This window comes from Bufo gargarizans, chromosome 5 (assembly GCF_014858855.1).
Source record: "Bufo gargarizans isolate SCDJY-AF-19 chromosome 5, ASM1485885v1, whole genome shotgun sequence".
Lineage (NCBI taxonomy): Eukaryota > Metazoa > Chordata > Amphibia > Anura > Bufonidae > Bufo > Bufo gargarizans.
Genome location: NC_058084.1, coordinates 324,322,211 through 324,345,208, shown reverse-complemented (window position 1 = coordinate 324,345,208; position 22,998 = coordinate 324,322,211).

Genomic DNA, 22,998 nt, shown 5'->3' with positions numbered 1-22,998 from the left:
CTGTACTTGAGTCCTGCTCTACGGTCTCTTCCTCTGCTGGCCGTTTCACAATAACCCACCCATCTGTCTACTCACTGTCCCTACGGAGTTACAAGAGGGTTAAACACAACAATGGCTCTGCAGGGGTTAATACCTGCAGGCCATGAAATACAGATTGTTTGCAGAGCAGCTGCATGCTCAACAGAGCAGCAGAGCAGGGGTGAACCAGGGGGAATGCAGGGGGTTAACCAGGGGGAATGAAGGGGGTTAACCAGGGGGAATGCAGGGGGTTAACCAGGGGGAATGCAGGGGGTTAACCAGGGGGAATGCAGGGGTTCTTAGGGGTTCTGTGCTGCAGGGCAGCAGGACATAGGGGGGATAGAGTGGGCATGATAGGGTTATCAGAATGCAGGGGGTTAACCAGGGGGAATGCAGGGGGTTAACCAGGGGGAATGCAGGGGTTCTTAGGGGTTCTGTGCTGCAGGGCAGCAGGACATAGGGGTTCTGTGCTGCAGGGCAGCAGGACATAGGGGGGATAGAGTGGGCAGGATAGGGTTATCAGAGTGGGGGGGGGGTGATACGGGGGTGATACTTATGGATTGCTCGTTCGTCCAGGGGTCCGCTCGTTCGTCCAGGGGGGGTCTGGTCCGGTAGGGCTTCTATTCCAGAGTGCAGGACGCGCTCTCCTGGGTCCGGTCGGGGGTCCTTCAGGAGGGGGCGGCAAGGCACTTCTGTTGAGCGCCGATCCCGCTCTCCTCCTAAGGTGGGGGCCCTGACCCTTCTTCCTGAATGCCGGGGCCGCCTGATATTTATCCCCGGCGGCCCGCACTCCCGCGCCGCCCACCAGGGGGCGCGCGCGCGCCCATCATCCATGTGGGCCGGCGCAGTGATATGACGTCACTGCGCGGGCCAGCACATCGGGGACGCGCTGCAGACAGGCGGGAGACGCCTTAGATCTCCCGCCTGCTGCACCTAGCATTCCGGACAGTGCGATTACTATCGCACTGTCGGAATGCGCATAATAGGAGGAGGGGAGGCTTCTCCCCTTCTTCTATCATGCGTAATTATCTCCGGCGGCGCTGAAGATAATTACAACAAAGGGCTCAGATTCTGTTGAATCTGAGCTCTTTGTATCCATCAGGATGACCGGACCCTTGTCCAGTCATTCTGATGTAATTAGCCAGATTGCATTGGTGTGAATGCTTGGGGCACATTCACACCGATGCACCTGGTTTCAGGTGTAGGAGGGGGGAATATGTATATAATATACATGTGTATTGATGCTTGGGGCACATCTATACACATGTATACATTAATCATACATTCTAAGGGGGATTATAGATAAGGGGACGCAGTCATATATATAAGGGGGCACAGATAAGGGGGCACAAGCCCCTACATATATTAAAAGGATCACATATATCCCACAGGGGCCTACATGAGCCCCTGTGGGCCACTAAGGGCAGATGTGCGCAGATGCTGGGCACATCTGCGCACATCATCCCATGATGCGGTGGTAATGTATGCATATATACCACACATGCCCGCACGTGTTTGCAGGCATGCATGGATATATATGCATACGTCTCAACCCTTCCTCAACACTGACATAACCTCCCTCATTTTGTATAGCAGTTTGAAGGGAATTGCAAAGAACCATTTCAGCAAAACTAATTGTATTATTGTGCAATATCGATGTAACATTAACAACATCTAGATCATTATGATGGTTACATACAGGTGCAGTCAGGGGGGCTGTACTGCCAAGTCCTTGGGTCACGTCCGAGTCCGGCGGCATATGCAAGGAGGAAGAGGCAGCGGCATCTGGTGTATCCTCCAAAAGTTCCCCCGGAAATGATTCCTCAGTGTGAACTTGTTGACATCCAAAATGGTGCGGTACAGATCGAAGTGATGTGTGGGTGAAAAGGATAATCCCTTTTGTAAAACTTTTACTTGCTGCAATGTGATGATGGATGCCGACATATTGAGAACTTGAATGTCCTCAGTTATCTCCTTTGTCTGGATGGATTGCGGCGATCTCTTCCTGTGCCGCTGGCCTGCCCATATAAATACAATGTAATAACATTCACTTTGCAGAAGGATCCTAGAAGGCAACCCTAGCAAGCTGCGATCTTCACTCCACACATCTTCATCCTTACCCTCGGCCGCACTCGCCGACCCAAGGGGACCAAATCCTCCAACATCCATATATTCCTCTACCCCTGTAGGCCTTTTAGCCCAACAGGAGCCCCCAGCTTTCAGCTTACCGAACCACATAGATGCACGTTCCGACGTGTCATGCACCTACTAAACATAGTATTGCCTTCCAGGACCCCCCGTTAACCTGCCACTGACGCACATAGGAGACACCTCACCTATGGACGTCCTGCCACACCCTGAACGCTGTCTCCAAACCCTCCTGAAGCCCCAATGCCCACAAGTCAATACCAATCTCGTTAAGATGCACCCCATCAGACACGCCGCAATCCATCTTCGCAAATACTCACATCCTCCCGCAATAAGCCACCCCCACGCACACGACTAGCAGCCACCAGCTCAGAGACCCGAAAGGCCCCAAAGAAAGCCAAGAAAAAGGCTGCTCTAAACAAACATACCTCATACCATGACTTGCACACACTCCCTGGCCGATCCCACAACAACTGCAGAACCCGAAAAGAAACCGGACGACGGGAATCCTTCCTCACCACACTGTGACGGTACCCCTTCAAAGCTTGTCTCACCAAAAAACTCCCGGACACATCGGCCAAACCCCGCATTTGCAACCAAAAAGCCACAGCCGCCACCCTCTTAGCAGCAACAGAGAAAGACAAACTATCGCTAAACGACACACCCACAAAATAAACCAGCAACGAGTGAAAATCCTCCACCCCCTTGCATCCCCCCACCTGCTCTATCAAACGTTTCCACTGCAACCACACAGAAGAATAAGCCGACCACGTACTGCTACTCACGGACCGTTGAATCAGGTCTAACGAGACCCCAAGGCCACGCTCCAGAGCCACTGAGGACACAGCAGACCCGTCACATCCGCGCCCGGAACCAAGCTGCGAAAACGATCCCACTGGAAACGATAAAGAGCATCAGCAATGGAATTATCAACCCCAGGTACATGCACAGCCACAAAACAAGCATTCAACTTCAAACCGTTCAAAACCAAATGACTGACTATTCACCACCTGCACCACCCCTAAATTGTCGCAACAAAAACACACCCGCTTATTTCTCAACAAATCCCCCCACAACTCAGTAGCCAAAACAATAGGAAACAACTCCAACAAAGCCAAGTTCCCAAGTAAGCCAGCAACCCTCCATTCCTCCGGCCCAGCCCCTGCGCTCCACTGCCCCTGACAAAAGGCCCCGTAACCACACAAACCCGACGCGTCCGTAAACAACTCCAAATCCACATTATAAATGGGCATCTCCATCCACACCGAACGGCCGTTAAAGTCACTAAAAAAATGCTCCCACACCTCCAAATCCGCACGCACCTCAGCCGACAGCCGCACAAAATGAAACGGGGCCTTCACCCCTGCGGTAGCCATAGACAAGCGCCTACAAAAAACCCGACCCATAGGCAAAATCCTACAGGCAAAGTTCAACTTACCCAAAACGGACTGCACCCGTCTAAGCTGCACCTTTTTTGCATTCCGCAGCAAACCCACTTCACAACGCAAGTCCTCCACGTTATCCAAAGGCAACCTACACTCCATAGCCACGCTATCAATCTCAATCCCCAAGAACTTCACCATCGTAGACGGGCCCTACGTTTTCTCACGTGCCAACGGAACCCCAAAACTCGCAGACACCTACTCCATGGTGTGCAACAAAACCGAACACACCCTAGACCCCGCCGGCCCTAAAAACAAAAAATCATTGAGGTAATGCAACACGGATCTCCATCCCGCCTCCTGCCGCACCACCCATTCCAAAAAAGAACTAAACGTTTCAAACAGTGAACACGAGATCGCACATCCCATAGGCAAACAACAATCCCCCAAAAACTGCCCCTCCCATTTAAAACCAAGCAAACGAAAACTATCCGAGTGAATCGGTAGCAAGCGGAACGCCGCCTCAATATCCATTTTCGCCAACAATGCACCCTGCCCAAAACGACGCACCCACCGAATCGCCTCATCAAACGACGTATACGACACTGAGCATAACCCATCATCTATACCGTCGTTCACGGGACACGCCGGGTAAGACAAATTATGAATGAGCAGAAATTTGCTGGGCTCCTTCTTCGGGACCAACCCCAAAGGTGAAACCCACAAATCCGGCAAAGGACAGTCGAGAAAGGGGCCCACAACCCTCCCGGCTGACACCTCTTTCGCAATTTTTTCAGAAACCACCTCCGGCCGCTGCAACACCGAGGACAAATTACGCATCGCAACTCCCACTCCCACCGCTGAACACGGAATCTTAAAACCATCCCGAAACCCAGCCAACAATAAAGCCACCGCCTCCCTATTTGGGTACCTCTCTAGAAACGGCTCCATCACGTCCACCCTAACCGGGGTCACCCCTTTTCTGCGCAACCTCAAATCCCCTTCCCTTGAAACACCGCGCCAAGCTATGGGCACCGCCACAATCGGAGCACTCGTGTCTGAATCGACAGTCGGAAAGGTACTTACAGTAACCCTCATTGAACTGCCAGCAACAACCTCTCCTGACCCCCCCTGCTGCTTCTGCCACCGAGGAACCCCCGGCCGCCCCCCGAAAAGGGATGGCTCACACCCTTCGGGGCCGTCATCAACCGCATCCACTGACCTATATCCTTATGATCCCACCGAATACTAGGCCTGACCGCCTTTCTCTGACTAAACTGCTCGTCATACCTGAGCCATGCCACCCCTCCATAAGTCCGATACGCCTCCCCTATGGCATCCATGTAGCAAAAAAGAGCCAAACAATGCTCAGGCGCCTTTTCGCCCACCACACTAGCCAGAATAGCAAAAGCCTGCAACCAATTCAAAAAGGTGCGCGGAATCGGCCTGTATCTCCGCTTCTCCTCCTCCTCCTTCTTACTCTCATCCGGCTTCACCCTATCCAATTGAAATTTGTCCAACGGAAGCAACGAGAATATCTCGACATATTCGTCCTTCCAAATTTTTTCCCTGACACATAGACCTCACCCTTAGCAGCGTCTGCCAGCCTGACCTCCTCCCCAGCACCATGACTACCCCCACTCCCGGCGGCTATAGCCGCCACCGTCCCCGCCCCGACTGCAGGAGAGCCCCCCACACCAGCCGCACACAGACGCTCCCCATCACCAACCGCAGGCGCAGCAGCGAATACCGCATCCGAAGACGACACCGCCCCAGATTTCCAACACGACAACAAAGTCCACATACCCGCCAACAACTCCCGCGCTAACCCGTCCTCCCCCGACTGCACCCCCCCACCCCCACAACAGGATTCCAACCCAACGTCCTCTCACCTGGCTGTCCCTGGGGCGTCCTCCCAGCAGCCGTCGACCGCACTGTAGCACCTCTCAGCGAAGACTCCACCGACGACCTGGACGTAGAGGGACATGCGCCGACTGCATCATCCATCCGGCCCTTGATCTCCCAAGCCTCCTGGCTGACTTCTCCAGCGCCTGGTCCTCCACAAAACCCCCGCCAAAATCCACGTGGCGTGGCTGCAATGCGATAACATCCCTGGCAGGCTCACCTCCAGGCAGCAGCAGACCACAGTCACCATCCGCTTCAGGATCACCAAACCCCAGCTCCACGGGTGTCCCACTGTGAGCCGCAACAGGACATCTCACAGGTACAGTGTGCACCAGCTGTACTGGGGGTGGAGCAAAGCCTAGGCCCCCAGCCACAGTTTCTCTCTGCATATCGCTGCCAGGCACATCAGACATACCAGCAGGTGGCGACATCCCCGACCCAGCACTCCGCAGAGTAATAATATTACTCTGTTTATTGCCACATATTAGTGATGCATTTCGGCACGCTAGGTGCCATTCTGAAACTGTGGCAGAGAGTGCCAATCCTCTTGTTTTTTTTTTTCGTTTTGCGGTCCGTTTTTTGAGTTCGGTATACGGTCCGTATATGGAACCATTCATTTCAATGGTTCCGCAAAAATGGAATGTGTTCCGTATGCATTCCGTTTCCATATTTCCGTTTTTCCATTCCGTTGAAAGATAAAACATGTCCTATTATTGCCCGCAAATCACGGTCCGTAGCTCCATTTAAGTCAATGGGTCCTCAAAAAATAACGGAACACATACGGAAATGCATTTGTATGTCTTCCGTTTCCGTTCCATTTTTTCTGAACCATCTATTGAAAATGTTATGCCCAGCCCAATTTTTTATATTTAATTACTGTATACTGTATATGCCATACGAAAAAACGGAACGGAAACGTTGACACAACGGAACCAAAAAATGGAACAACGGATCTGTTAAAAACGGAACGCAAAACACTGAATTCAACATACTGTAGTGTGAAAGAGGCCTTACTGCTATCTTCACGGGACGCTAGCCCTAGGATACGCGCACCGCCACTCTAAACTTACCGTTGTGCCGATCGATATATGGTACATATTAAAAAATGATCCAAACATGAAGTAGACATATGAGAAATGTAACGTAATAACTATTTTAGGAGGCATCACTATCTGTTTTAAAAGCAGAGAAATTGAAACTTTGAAAATACTGTATGTTTCCAAATTTTTGGTAAATTTTTCATAAATAAAAATGAAATATTTTGATTCAAATTTACCACTGTCATGAAGTACAATATGTGACGAGAAAACAGTCTCAGAATGGCTTGGATAAAGAAAAGTATTTTAAAGTTATCAGCACATAAAGTTACACATGTCAGATTTGCAGATTTGTATTTAATTTTGTGTTTTTTTGAATTATTACATAACACAGTGCATAATTTCTCCCAAGAGTGCTATAAAGATCATGTAAGTAACCAAGTAATCATGTAAGTTATCACTTCCCGTGTGGTGGTGTTGAAAAATGTGCTGACATGTTCCACTGCAGATTACATTTGAACATTATAGGTCCTAGTGCAGTGCACCAGCCTACAGAGGGGGAAAAAGCATGGTAGTCGGAGTTGAGGTGGAGGGGAGTGGTGGTGGTGGCAATGCGGGTGGTTGAAGTCTGTGGAAATCATCTTGTGTGGTACCAGTTCCGAGAACACCTCATCCGATGGACCTCAACAGCTACAGACTGATAGCATTGACATCCCACTTGATGAAGGTCTTGGAGAGGCTGGTTCTTACACATCTCTGCCCTCTGGTGAGATCATTTATAGACCCCCTCCAGTTTGCTTACTGGCCTGGCACTGGGGTGGATGATGCCACCCTTCACCTTTTACACTGAGCTCTCTCTCATCTGGACAAACCAGGGAACACTGTGAGAATAGTGTTCTTTGATTTCTCCAGTACTTTCAACACCATACAGCCAGGGCTACTAAGATACAAGCTTGATCTTGTTGGAGTGGACCACCGCCTCTCCAATTGGATCCTAGACGACCTGACAAACCAATCTCAGTATATGAGAGCCTGGGACTGTGTGTCAGACACTGTGATGGGTAGTAAATAGGCTCAGGGTACAGTTCTTCCTGCTTTCATTTTCACACTGTACACTGCAGACTTCAGGTACAACTCATCTAGCTGCTACTTACAGAAGTTATTTGATGACTTGGCAATAGTAGGCCTCATCACAGACGAGGATGACATGGAGTACAGAGAATTGTGGATTGGTGCCAGTGGAACCACGTTAGGATCAATGCTGGAAAAACTAAGGAGATTGTGGTGGACTTCCGCAAGCACAGACATCCTCCTAAACCAGTGGACATCCAGGGGACGGATATTGCGATCAATACATATAAATACCTGGTCGTGCTCCTCATTAATAAGCTGGACTGCGCACAAAACATGGATGCACTATACTGAAAGGGTCACAGCAGGCTCTACCTGCTTAGGAGGCTAAGAGCTTTTGGAGTGCAGAGGGCACTCCTTAGATCCTTTTTTAACTCTATAGTGGCATCAGCCATCTTCCTCAGAGTACCCTGCTGGGGTAGCAACTAGGGATGAGCGAACTCGAACTGTATAGTTCGGGTTCGTACCGAATTTTGGGGTGTCCGTGACACGGACCCGAACCCGGACATTTTCGTAAAAGTCCGGGTTCGGGTTCGGTGTTCGTCGCTTTCTTGGCGCTTTTGTGACGCTTTCTTGGCGCTTTTTGAAAGGCTGCAAAGCAGCCAATCAACAAGCGTCATACTACTTGCCCCAAGAGGCCATCACAGCCATGCCTACTATTGGCATGGCTGTGATTGGCCAGAGCACCATGTGACCCAGCCTCTATTTAAGCTGGAGTCACATAGCGCCGCCCGTCACTCTGCTCTGATTAGCGTAGGGAGAGGTTGCGGCTGCGACAGTAGGGCGAGATTAGGCAGATTAACTCCTCCAAAGGACTTGATTAACTGATCGATCTGCAGCTGTGGATCATTGAGCTGCTGATCCTCAATTGCTCACTGTTTTTAGGCTGCACAGACCGTTTGTCAGTCTCATTTTTCTGGGGTGATCGGCGGCCATTTTGTGTCTTGTGGTGCGCCAGCACAAGCTGCGACCAAGTGCATTTAACCCTCAATGGTGTGGTTGTTTTTTGGCTAAAGCCTACATCAGGGTGAAGCTGTCACACCAAGTGCATTTAACCAGCAATAGTCTGTTCATTTTTTGGCCATATACAAAATCAGGGGCAAGCTGCGCCTGTCACCAAGTGCATTTAACCCTCAATGGTGTGGTTGTTTTTTGGCTAAAGCCTACATCAGGGTGAAGCTGTCACACCAAGTGCATTTAACCAGCAATAGTCTGTTCATTTTTTGGCCATATACAAAATCAGGGGCAAGCTGCGCCTGTCACCAAGTGCATTTAACCCTCAATGGTGTGGTTGTTTTTTGGCTAAAGCCTACATCAGGGTGAAGCTGTCACACCAAGTGCATTTAACCAGCAATAGTCTGTTCATTTTTTGGCCATATACAAAATCAGGGGCAAGCTGCGCCTGTCACCAAGTGCATTTAACCCTCAATGGTGTGGTTGTTTTTTGGCTAAAGCCTACATCAGGGTGAAGCTGTCACACCAAGTGCATTTAACCAGCAATAGTCTGTTCATTTTTTGGCCATATCCCAGTCTAATTCTGTCACTAAATCCATACCGGTCACCCAGCGCCTAAATACTAGGCCTCAAATTTATATCCAGCTAAATCTGTCCCTAGTGCTGTAGCTGGGCGAGTTATTTAGTGTCCGTTCAAGCACATTTCTTGTTCTGGGTTGAAATACAATTCCCAATTTAGCAATTTCATAATTTAGTGGTTCCTGCTATATCAGAGCTCTTTGAAATCTATCCCAAAAAGGGTATATAATATTGAAGGTGCACATAGGGTCATTCAGAGTAACTTCACACACACCCGCTACTGTGTATTTCCAAGTCTAATTCTGTCACTAAATCCATACCGGTGACCCAGCGCCTAAATACTAGGCCTCAAATTTAATTCCCTCTAAATCTCTCGTTACCCACCGCTGTACTGTTGTTGCTGGGCAAGATATTTAGTGTCCGTCAAAGCACATTTTTTGTTCTGGGTTGAAGTACAATTCCCAATTTAGCAATTTCATAATTTAGTGGTTTCTGCTATATCAGAGCTATTTGAAATCTATCCCAAAAAGGGTATATAATATTGAAGGTGCACATAGGGTCATTCAGAATAACTTCACACACACCCGCTACTGTGTATTTCCAAGTCTAATTCTGTCACTAAACCCATACCTGTCACCCAGCGCCTAAATACTAGGCCTCAAATTTAATTCCCTCTAAATCTCTCGTTACCCACCGGTGTACTGTTGTTGCTGGGCAAGATATTTAGTGTCCGTCAAAGCACATTTTTTGTTCTGGGTTGAAGTACAATTCCCAATTTAGCAATTTCATAATTTAGTGGTTTCTGCTATATCAGAGCTATTTGAAATCTATCCCTAAAAGGGTATATAATATTGAAGGTGCACATAGGGTCATTCAGAATAACTTCACACACACCCGCTACTGTGTATTTCCAAGTCTAATTCTGTCACTAAACCCATACCTGTCACCCAGCGCCTAAATACTAGGCCTCAAATTTAAATCCCTCTAAATCTCTCGTTACCGTTGTCCTGTTGTAGCTGGGAAAGTTATTTAGTGCCCGTCAAAGCACATTTTTTGTTCTGGGTTGAAGTACAATTCCCAATTTAGCAATTTCATAATTTAGTGGTTCCTGCTATATCAGAGCTATTTGAAATCTATCCCAAAAAGGGTATATAATATTGAAGGTGCACATTGGGTCATTCAGAATAACTTCACACACACGCTTCTGTGCATTTCCAAGTCTAATTCTGTCACTAAATCCATACCGGTGACCCAGCGCCTAAATACTAGGCCTCAAATTTAATTCCCTCTAAATCTCTCGTTACCCACCGCTGTACTGTTGTTGCTGGGCAAGATATTTAGTGTCCGTCAAAGCACATTTTTTGTTCTGGGTTGAAGTACAATTCCCAATTTAGCAATTTCATAATTTAGTGGTTTCTGCTATATCAGAGCTATTTGAAATCTATCCCTAAAAGGGTATATAATATTGAAGGTGCACATAGGGTCATTCAGAATAACTTCACACACACCCGCTACTGTGTATTTCCAAGTCTAATTCTGTCACTAAATCCATACCGGTGACCCAGCGCCTAAATACTAGGCCTCAAATTTAATTCCCTCTAAATCTCTCGTTACCCACCGCTGTACTGTTGTTGCTGGGCAAGATATTTAGTGTCCGTCAAAGCACATTTTTTGTTCTGGGTTGAAGTACAATTCCCAATTTAGCAATTTCATAATTTAGTGGTTTCTGCTATATCAGAGCTATTTGAAATCTATCCCTAAAAGGGTATATAATATTCAAGGTGCACATTGGGTCATTCAGAATAACTTCACACACACACGCTTCTGTGCATTTCCAAGTCTAATTCTGTCACTAAATCCATACCGGTCACCCAGCGCCTAAATACTAGGCCTCAAATTTATATCCTGCTAAATCTCTCGTTAACGCTGTCCTGTTGTGGCTGGGAAAGTTATTTAGTGTCCGTCAAAGCACATTTTTTGTTCTGGGTTGAAATACAATTCCCAATTTAGCAATTTCATAATTTAGTGGTTTCTGCTATATCAGAGCTATTTGAAATCTATCCCTAAAAGGGTATATAATATTCAAGGTGCACATTGGGTCATTCAGAATAACTTCACACACACCCGCTACTGTGTATTTCCAAGTCTAATTCTGTCACTAAACCCATACCTGTCACCCAGCGCCTAAATACTAGGCCTCAAATTTATATCCAGCTAAATCTGTCCTTAGTGCTGTAGCTGGGCGAGTTATTTAGTGTCCGTTCAAGCACATTTCTTGTTCTGGGTTGAAATACAATTCCCAATTTAGCAATTTCATAATTTAGTGGTTTCTGCTATATCAGAGCTATTTGAAATCTATCCCTAAAAGGGTATATAATATTCAAGGTGCACATTGGGTCATTCAGAATAACTTCACACACACCCGCTACTGTGTATTTCCAAGTCTAATTCTGTCACTAAACCCATACCTGTCACCCAGCGCCTAAATACTAGGCCTCAAATTTATATCCAGCTAAATCTGTCCTTAGTGCTGTAGCTGGGCGAGTTATTTAGTGTCCGTTCAAGCACATTTCTTGTTCTGGGTTGAAATACAATTCCCAATTTAGCAATTTCATAATTTAGTGGTTTCTGCTATATCAGAGCTATTTGAAATCTATCCCTAAAAGGGTATATAATATTCAAGGTGCACATTGGGTCATTCAGAATAACTTCACACACACCCGCTACTGTGTATTTCCAAGTCTAATTCTGTTACTAAACCCATACCTGTCACCCAGCGCCTAAATACTAGGCCTCAAATTCATATCCAGCTAAATCTGTCGTTAGTGCTGTAGCTGGGCGAGTTATTTAGTGTCCGTTCAAGCACATTTCTTGTTCTGGGTTGAAATACAATTCCCAATTTAGCAATTTCATAATTTAGTGGTTTCTGCTATATCAGAGCTATTTGAAATCTATCCCTAAAAGGGTATATAATATTCAAGGTGCACATAGGGTCATTCAGAATAACTTCACACACACGCTACTGTGCATTTCCAAGTCTAATTCTGTCACTAAATCCATACCGGTCACCCAGCGCCTAAATACTAGGCCTCAAACGCAGCCGCCTGTCTACAGCCAATGTGGACAAGCTGACGTTCATAAAAATGAACCAGGCATGGATCCCACAGGATCTGTCCGTCCCTTGTCCAGATTAGACATTAACTACCTCCCCTTAACCATATATTATTGGACTCCAGGGCACTTCCTCATTCAATCCTATTTTTATTTTCATTTTACCATTATATTGCGAGGCTACCCAAAGTTGAATGAACCTCTCCTCTGTCTGGGTGCCGGGGCCTAAATATATGCCAATGGACTGTTCCAATGTTGGGTGATGTGAAGCCTGATTCTCTGCTATGACATGCAGACTGATTCTCTGCTGACATGAAGCCAGATCCTCTGTTACGGGACCTCTCTCCTCTGCCTGTGTGCTGGGCCTAAATTTATGAAAATGGACTCTTACAGTGGTGGGTGACGTGAAGCCTGATTCTCTGCTATGATATGAAGACTGATTCTCTGCTGACATGAAGCCAGATTGTCTGTTACGGGACCTCTCTCCTCTGCCTGGGTGCTGGGCCTAAATATATGCCAATGGACTGTTGCAGTGGTGGCTGACGTGAAGCCTCATTCTCTGCTATGACATGCAGACTGATTCTCTGCTGACATGAAGCCAGATTGTCTGTTACGGGACCTCTCTCCTCTGCCTGGGTGCTGGGTAGTGTTGAGCGCGAATATTCGAAAAGCAAATTTTTTTCGCGAATATCGCAACTTCGCGATTTCGCGAATATTTCGAATATAGTGCTATATATTCGTAAAAACGAATATTCGTTTTTTGTTTTTTCCCCCCCCCACAAAATTACAGTACACATATAATTGATTGTTTCCCAAAGGTCCAACAGCTCAGATCTTACTCACATTGCCTAGAAAGTGATTGAGGCGCGAATCTTCGTAAGGCGATTTTATTAGCGCACATGCGAATATCGGCACGTCCCAGAACAGAGGCAAAGGGCTTTGCATTCATACATTAGTGAATTGAGTTGCGAATCTTCGTAAGGCGATTTTATTAGCGCACATGCGAATATCGGCACGTCCCAGAACAGAGGCACAGGGCTTTGCATTCATACATTAGTGAATTGAGTTGCGAATCTTCGTAAGGCGATTTTATTAGCGCACATGCGAATATCGGCACGTCCCAGAACAGAGGCAAAGGGCTTTGCATTCATACATTAGTGAATTGAGTTGCGAATCTTCGTAAGGCGATTTTATTAGCGCACATGCGAATATCTACACTTGTCCCAGAACAGAGAGGCAAAGGCCTGTGCATTCATATAGTATAGCACCATATTCGCGAATACGTAGAACTTCGTAAAATTCGATTTACGAATATTCGTATTTTTTATTTTACTTTCCACCTTACAGATTACATTGATCTGTACTCTGTCAACTACTGTCATCACCCCCCACTGTATCTCGATTGATTCCCAAAAGTCTCACATTCCCTAGAAAGTGATTGAGTTGCGAATCTTCGTAAGGCGATTTTATTAGCGCACATGCGAATATCTACACTTGTCCCAGAACAGAGAGGCAAAGGCCTGTGCATTCATATAGTATAGCACCATATTCGCGAATACGTAGAACTTCGTAAAATTCGATTTACGAATATTCGTATTTTTTATTTTACTTTCCACCTTACAGATTACATTGATCTGTACTCTGTCAACTACTGTCATCACCCCCCACTGTATCTCGATTGATTCCCAAAAGTCTCACATTCCCTAGAAAGTGATTGAGTTGCGAATCTTCGTAAGGCGATTTTATTAGCGCACATGCGAATATCTACACTTGTCCCAGAACAGAGGCAAAGGGCTTTGCATTCATACATTAGTGAATTGAGTTGCGAATCTTCGTAAGGCGATTTTATTAGCGCACATGCGAATATCGGCACGTCCCAGAACAGAGGCAAAGGGCTTTGCATTCATACATTAGTGAATTGAGTTGCGAATCTTCGTAAGGCGATTTTATTAGCGCACATGCGAATATCTACACTTGTCCCAGAACAGAGGCAAAGGGCTTTGCATTCATACATTAGTGATTGAATTGAGCTGCGAATCTTCGTAAGGCGATTTTATTAACGCAAATGCAAATATCTACACTTGTCCCCAGAACAGAGAGGCAAAGGCCTGTGCATTCATATAGTATAGCACCATATTCGCGAATACGTAGAACTTCGTAAAATTCGATTTACGAATATTCGTATTTTTTATTTTACTTTCCACCTTACAGATTACATTGATCTGTACTCTGTCAACTACTGTCATCACCCCCCACTGTATCTCGATTGATTCCCAAAAGTCTCACATTCCCTAGAAAGTGATTGAGTTGCGAATCTTCGTAAGGCGATTTTATTAGCGCACATGCGAATATCTACACTTGTCCCAGAACAGAGGCAAAGGGCTTTGCATTCATACATTAGTGATTGAATTGAGCTGCGAATCTTCGTAAGGCGATTTTATTAACGCAAATGCAAATATCTACACTTGTCCCCAGAACAGAGAGGCAAAGGCCTGTGCATTCATATAGTATAGCACCATATTCGCGAATACGTAGAACTTCGTAAAATTTGATTAACGAAAATTCGTATTTTTTATTTTACTTTCCACCTTACAGATTACATTGATCTGTACTCTGTCAACTACTGTCATCACCCCCCACTGTATCTCGATTGATTCCCAAAAGTCTCACATTCCCTAGAAAGTGATTGAGGTGCGAATCTTCGTAAGGCGATTTTATTAGCGCACATGCGAATATCTACACTTGTCCCAGAACAGAGGCAAAGGGCATTGCATTCATACATTAGTGATTGAATTGAGTTGCGAATCTTCGTAAGGCGATTTCATTAGCGCACATGTGAATTTTGCATAGCATATGTATTATGCGATGCGAAAATTCGAATTATCGCATATGCGAAATAATAACGAATTTGAATAATCGCGAATATTTTACGAATATTCTTTCGAATATTCACAAAATTTCGCGAATTCGAATATGGGACATGCCGCTCAACACTAGTGCTGGGCCTAAATTTATGACAATGGACTGTTGCAGTGGTGGGTGACGTGAAGCCTGATTCTCTGCTATGACATGCAGACTGATTCTCTGCTGACATGAAGCCAGATTGTCTGTTACGGGACCTCTCTCCTCTGCCTGGGTGCTGGGCCTAAATATATGCCAATGGACTGTTGCAGTGGTGGCTGACGTGAAGCCTCATTCTCTGCTATGACATGCAGACTAATTCTCTGCTGACATGAAGACAGATTCTCTGTTACGGGACCTCTCTCCTCTGCCTGGGTGCCGGGGCCTAAATATCTGAGAATGGACTGTTCCAGTGGTGGGTGACGGGAAGCCAGATTCTCTGCTATGGAACCTCTCTCCAATTGATTTTGGTTAATTTTTATTTATTTAATTTTTATTTTTATTCATTTCCCTATCCACATTTGTTTGCAGGGGATTTACCTACATGTTGCTGCCTTTTGCAGCCCTCTAGCTCTTTCCTGGGCTGTTTTACAGCCTTTTTAGTGCCGAAAAGTTCGGGTCCCCATTGACTTCAATGGGGTTCGGGTTCGGGACGAAGTTCGGATCGGGTTCGGATCCCGAACCCGAACATTTCCGGGATGTTCGGCCGAACTTCTCGAACCCGAACATCCAGGTGTTCGCTCAACTCTAGTAGCAACTTCTCAACTAGGTTGAAAAACTAATTAGGAGGGCCAGCTCCATTGTGGGGAGCCCCCTAGACCCAGAGCAGGTGGTAGGTGCGAGAAGGATATTATCCATTTTGATCTCCAAGCTGGAGAATAACTCCCATCCTATGACGGGCAGTGCCATCAGTGACCAACTGCTTCACCCCAAGTGTGAGAAGGATCACTAGCAGAAGTTATTCTTCCCTGCTGTTGTTAGGCTGTATAATCAACACTGACGCAAGCGAAGTTAGACTGCACTTATCATCGCCTACAGGGCTTCTATGGATATCAGTCCATCCAGAGACTGAATTTAGTTGTGATATCCTACTATCACTGTAATGCCTTTATTTTGGAGTTTTTGTACTCTCTGTGCTGCTGTGTTAAGGGCTAAAATGTTGTAACCCCCTCTTACAAAAAAAAATATTCCTTGGCTGCTTTGCACTGTTCTAGTTCAGTTGCTATTTGTTAGTGTTGACGCTGTTATAGTGGCTGTGCCAACAACATTGAACTATTAGACTGCTGTCACCGTGACACCGTGGAAATGCTAGCAATGTGATATTTATGTGACATGCAGCCTCTTATGTATATGTTACACTCTCAAGTCGGCCATGTACGATGAGCCATATTGATCTGTTACGAAGTAGCCTTATGCATACTCCACTGTGTGTTGAAAAATACACCTTTTTTCTATGGGTCGTTACAACTTTTATTGTATCCATTTTGGAGTACATATTTTTTTCTCATATCTGGAAGGAAAAGAAGGTAGGGAATGTGCAGACCAATGAAGCAGGTGTTGTTGTAACAAGCGATCTCTTCTGAGCTAGAGGTTGTTCTATTTGTTGAGTCAATGCTACCTTATCAACCATTCCTCTATAGTTGGAGTCTCTAAAGAGATGTCGTGGAATTATTGTTTACGCTGCTTGGAGAAGGGGACTCATTAGGAATTTTTTATAGGAAGATTGAGCCACGTCAAACATAAAAAGTAGCACCGCCTTGGAGAGGTTCAGGATAGTAACTTCCATAACCTCCATAATAAGTTTAAAGGGGTTATCCAACCCGTATAATAACTCCCCCCCCCCCCCATGCCTGGGCACTTCATATAGGTTATGCTTACCCAGCTACCCAGTACCCTCGTTGCGCCTTATCCCTGCACGGCCGCAGCTGCATCTAAATGCCAAGTGGATCAAAACATCCAAAGATGGGGGGAGCAGCAAATAGCAGGCCATGATGGGGAAGAGTCTCCCTAGCATTGCGGGTGATGCCAGGGAGGCTAGTCTCTGTCACGGCCTGCTATTGACTGCTCCCCCATTGCTGGATGTTTTGATCGGGGCAATGTGGAGAAGCAGCGGCAGCAGTGTGGGGATCAGGAGCGATGCATGTGCTGGGGAGCGGGGTAAGTATAAACTATATTAAAGGCCCGGGCATTAGGAGGGCCATTATAGGGGTTGGATAACCCCTTTGAGGATGACATTCCAAAAGAGATGAAATGAAGAGCATCTCCACAATATGTAGGGCACAGTACCACTGAGATGCCCCATTGCCAGCACATATTCAACACTGATGCAGTGTTGGAATCCAATACCGTCAGAATAATATCTTATAGCTTGCTTTTTGAGCCTTAACCTTTTAAGGACCCTGGGATTTTCCATGTTTGCGTTTTCGTTTTTCACTCCCCGCCTTCCCATAGTCCTAACATTTTTATTTTTCCATTCACATAGCCTTATGAGGGCTTATTTTTTGCGGGACAAGTTGTACTTTCAAATGGCAAAGTTTATTTTTTTAGGTTTTTTTTACTCTGTACACTATGCAGTAAAATTGACCTGTAATCTTCATTCTCCAGGTCAGTACAGTTCCAACGATACCACACTTGTATAATTTTTGTTGCATTTTAATACTGAAAAAAAAATTAAAACCTTTGAGGAAAATATATATTTTTTTCATAACCATATTCTGACCCCTATAACTTTTTGTAACTATGTGTACGGGGCTGTCTGAGGGCTCATTTCTTGCGGGACGATCTGTTCTTTTCAGTGATACCAATTTTAATTATGTGCGACTTTTTGATCACTTTTTATAAAAAAATTATTGGGTAGCTGAAGTGAGAAAAAAAAATTAAGAAAAGGGGGGTGATTTGAACTTTTTTTTTTATATTTGTAAAAACTTTTTTTTACTTTTGGTGACAATAACTGGCAATCATTCGATTGCCCATAGTATTCAATGAAGACTTAATTTGCACTATATCAATACAAGGCTGCCACCTAGTGGCCTGTATTGATATACAGACGTGGACAAAATTGTTGGTACCCTTTGGTCAATGAAAGAAAAAGTCACAATGGTCACAGAAATAACTTTAATCTGACAAAAGTAATAATAAATTAAAATTCTATAAATGTTAACCAATGAAAGTCAGACATTGTTTTTCAACCATGCTTCAACAGAATTATGTAAAAAAATAAACTCATGAAACAGGCATGGACAAAAATGATGGTACCCCTAGAAAACACAGAACATAATGTGACCAAAGGGACATGTTAATTCAAGGTGTGTCCACTAATTAGCATCACAGGTGTCTACAACCTTGTAATCAGCCATTGGGCCTATATATATGGCTCCAGGTAATCACTGTGTTGTTTGGTGATATGGTGTGTACCACACTCGACATGGACCAGAGGAAGCAAAGGAAAGAGCTGTCTCAAGAGATCAGAAAGAAAATTATAGACAAGCATGTTAAAGGTAAAGGCTATAAGACCATCTCCAAGCAACTAGATGTTCCTGTGAGTACAGTTGCACATATTATTCATAAGTTTAAGATCCATGGGACTGTAGCCAACCTCCCTGGACGTGGCCGCAGGAGGAAAATTGATGACAAATCTAAGAGACGGATAATCCGAATGGTAACAAAAGAGCCTAGAAAGACTTCTAAAGAGATTCAAGGTGAACTTCATGCTCAAGGAACATCAGTGTCAGATCGCACCATCCGTCGTTGTTTGAGCCAAAGTGGACTACATGGGAGACGACCAAGGAGGACACCATTGTTGAAAACGAATCATAAAAAAGCAAGACTGGAATATGCCAAACTACATGTTGACAAGCCACAAAGCTTCTGGGAGAATGTCCTGTGGACAGATGAGACAAAAATCGAAGTTTTTGCCAAGGCACATCAGCTGTATGTTCACAGACGAAAAAATGAAGCATATCAAGAAAAGAACACTGTCCCTACTGTGAAACATGGAGGAGGCTCTGTTATGTTCTGGGGCTGCTTTGCTGCGTCTGGCACAGGGTGTCTTGAATCTGTGCAGGGTACAATGAAATCTCAAGACTATCAAGGAATTCTAGAGAGAAATGTACTAGCCAGTGTCAGAAAGCTTGGTCTCAGTCGCAGGTCATGGGTCTTGCAACAGGACAATGACCCAAAACACACCGCTAAAAACACCCAAGAATGGCTAAGAGGAAAAAATTGGACTATTCTAAAGTGGCCTTCTATGAGCCCTGACCTCAATCCTATTGAGCATCTTTGGAAGGAGCTGAAACATGCAGTCTGGAAAAGGCACCCTTCAAACCGGACACAACTGGAGCAGTTTGCTCATGAGGAGTGGGCCAAAATACCTGCTGAGAGGTGCAGATGTCTCATTGACAGTTACAGGAAGCGTTTGATTGCAGTGATTGCCTCAAAAGGTTGCGCAACAAAATATTAAGTTAGGGGTACCATCATTTTTGTCCATGCCTGTTTCATGAGTTTATTTTTTTACATAATTCTGTTGAAGCATGGTTGAAAAACAATGTCTGACTTTCATTGGTTAACATTTATAGAATTTTAATTTATTATTACTTTTGTCAGATTAAAGTTATTTCTGTGACCATTGTGACTTTTTCTTTCATTGACCAAAGGGTACCAACAATTTTGTCCACGTCTGTATACATGCAATTAACTCTGAAGCCTGCTTGAGGTAACAGGTTCCCCGATCTCAGCCGGGGAAAGCTGTTACCGGACCGGAAGTGCGCAACATCCAGTTCCGGTCTGCGCAGATGTCGTGGTCACATTTGACCACGGCATCTGAAGGGTAAGGCTACTTTCACACTTGCGCTCGGTGCGGATCCGTCTGGTATCTGAACAGACGCATCCACACCTATAATGCAACCGCTTGCATCCGTTCAGAACGGATCCGTCTGCATTAGACAGCTTTTTCAGATCTGAGATTTGACATCGTGAAAACTCAGATCCGACAGTATATTCTAACACAGAGGCATTTCCATAGTGATGGGGACGCTTCAAGTTAGAATATACTAAGAACTGTGTACATAACTGCCCCCTGCTGTCTGGGAGCACCCGATCTCTTACAGGGGGCTGTGATCCGCACAATTAACCCCTCAGGTGCCGCACCTGTGGGGTTATTCGTGCGTATCATAGCCCCCTGTAAGAGATCGGGTGCTGCCAGGCAGCAGGGGGCAGACCCCCCTCCCCTGTATTAAATTCATTGGTGGCCAGTGCGGCCCCTCCCTCCCCTGTATTAAATTCATTGGTGGCCAGTCCGGCCCCCCTCCCTCCCCTGTATTAAACTTATTGGTGGCCAGTGCGGCCCCCCTCCCTCCCCTAATTAAATTGTTCGTATCATAGCCCCCTGTAAGAGATCGGGTGCTGCCAGACAGCAGGGGGCAGACCCCCCTCCCTCCCCTGTATTAAATTCATTGGTGGCCAGTGCGGCCCCCCCTCCCTCCCCAGTATTAAATTCATTGGTGGCCAGTGCGGCCCCCCTCTCTCCCTCCCCTGTATTAAATTCATTGGTGGCCATTGCGGCCCCCCTCCCTCCCCTGTATTAAATTCATTGGTGGCCAGTGCGGCCCCCCCTCCCTCCCCTGCATTAAATTAATTGGTGGCCAATGCGGCCCCCCCTCCCTCCCCTAATTAAAATCCCCCCCATCATTGGTGGCAGCGGAAAGTTCCGATCGGAGTCCCAGTGTAATCGCTGGGGCTCCGATCGGTAACCATGGCAGCCAGAACGATACTGCAGTCCTGGCTGCCATGGTTACTTAGCAATTTTAGAAGCATTATACTTACGCTGCGCTGTCTGTGGCCGGCCGGTCGCTCCTCCTACTGGTGACAGGTCTGTGCGGCGCATTGCTTATAGCACAGACCTGTCACTTACCAGTAGGAGGAGCGCCGGTCACAGACAGTGCAGGCAGGTAAGTATAATGCTTCTAAAATTCAGAACTCTCCGCTGCCACCAATGATTGGGGGGGGGGGGTAATTTTAATTAGGGGGGAAGGGGGTGGCCGCACTGGCCACCAATGAATTTAATACAGGGGAGGGAGGGGGGGGGGTCGCACTGGCCACCAATGAAATTAATACAGGGAAGGGAGGGAGGGGGGCCGCATTGGCCACCAATGAATTTAATACTAGGGAGGGAGGGAGGTGGGGCCGCACTGGCCACCAATGAATTTAATACTGGGGAGTGAGGGGGGCCGCACTGGCCACCAATTAATTTAAAACTGGGGAGGGAGGGGGTACTTGCCCCTGCTGCCTGGCAGCACCCGATCAGGGGGCTGAGATCCGCACAATTAACCCCTCAGGTGCGGCACCTGAGGGGTTAATTGTGCGGATCACAGTCCCCTGTAAGAGATCGGGTGGTGCCAGGCAGCAGGGGGCAGTCATGTACACAGTTCTCAGTATATTCCAACTTCAAGCGTCCCCATCACTATGGGAACTCCTCTGTGTTAGAATATACTGTCGGATCTGAGTTTTTAAGATCTAACTCAAATCCGATGGTATATTCTAACATAGAGGCGTTCCAATGGTGATGGGGACGCTTCAAGTTGAAATATACCATCAGATTGGAGAAAACTCCGATCCGATGGTATAGTAATAGGGACTCCTGACTTTACATTGAAAGTCAATGGGGGACGGATCCATTTGCAATTGCACCATATTGTGTCAACGCCAAACGGATCCGTCCCTATTGACTTGCATTGTAAGTCTGGACGGATCCGTTTGGCTCCGCACGGCCAGGCGGACACCAAAATGCTGCAAGCTGCTTTCAGGTGTCCGCCTGATGAGCGGAACGGAGGCCAAACGGAGCCATACTGATGCATTCTGAGCGGATCCGCATCCACTCAGAATGCATTGGGGCTGTACGGATTCGCTTGTAAGAGCCTTCAAGCGGAACCCTGAATGCAAGTGTGAAAGTAGCCTAAGATGTATGCGATCAGCCTTAAAGCTGATCGAATACATGTATCGCAGGTCTCTGCTATTTAAAATAGCAGAAACCTGGCGGCTAAGGCGCCCGCTGCACATGCAAGCCAGCGCCATGTTTAGGGATAGGACCGATGACGTACAGCTACGTCATGGGTCCTTAAAGGGTTAAACATGCACTTCCACGATTCATTTTTAGTCTATGACTTATTAGAAATCTATATGATGTAAATTGTAGTGAAGGTAATTTTCTTACCAGTGACTGTATTTATGAGTTATAACCTCCCGTCTGATCCTCAGCTGTAGCAAACAAAATATGGCAGCACACTGTTATACATGCAAACAGTAGAACTAGGGAATATTCTGAATTAAGGTGGTATTATACCTGCTACACATGAAAAATGGAAGCTCTTTGTGCACACTTTTGATCAGATGTGTGTTGGGCCCATCTACCAAGTCAAGGTGTCATGTGAACAACACACTGCCCCTCTAAATAACACACCATCTTATGTGTGGATAGGAAGCCAGTTTCTCTGTGTATTTCTTTATGCGAAACTCAATGTCAGTCACAAAGGAATGACTAGAGAAGTAACTGACTTCCTGTCACGTGTCAGTTGGAGAGGCAGAGTGTTGGTCACATGACACAGTTAAGGATCAGAAGGGAGGTTATAACCAAATACAGTCACCAGTAAGAAGATTACCTTTACTGCAATCTTTTTAAGCATGTAATTAATACTTATAACAGTATGGATGCACATATAAAATGTTTCACAAATATGCAATGGTAGATTTGTTTTTTTAAATGAAGTGACAAAAAAGTCATTATAAAAGGGATCCAAACATTTATAAAAAATTAGTCTAATGCCTTCCTATTACAGGTT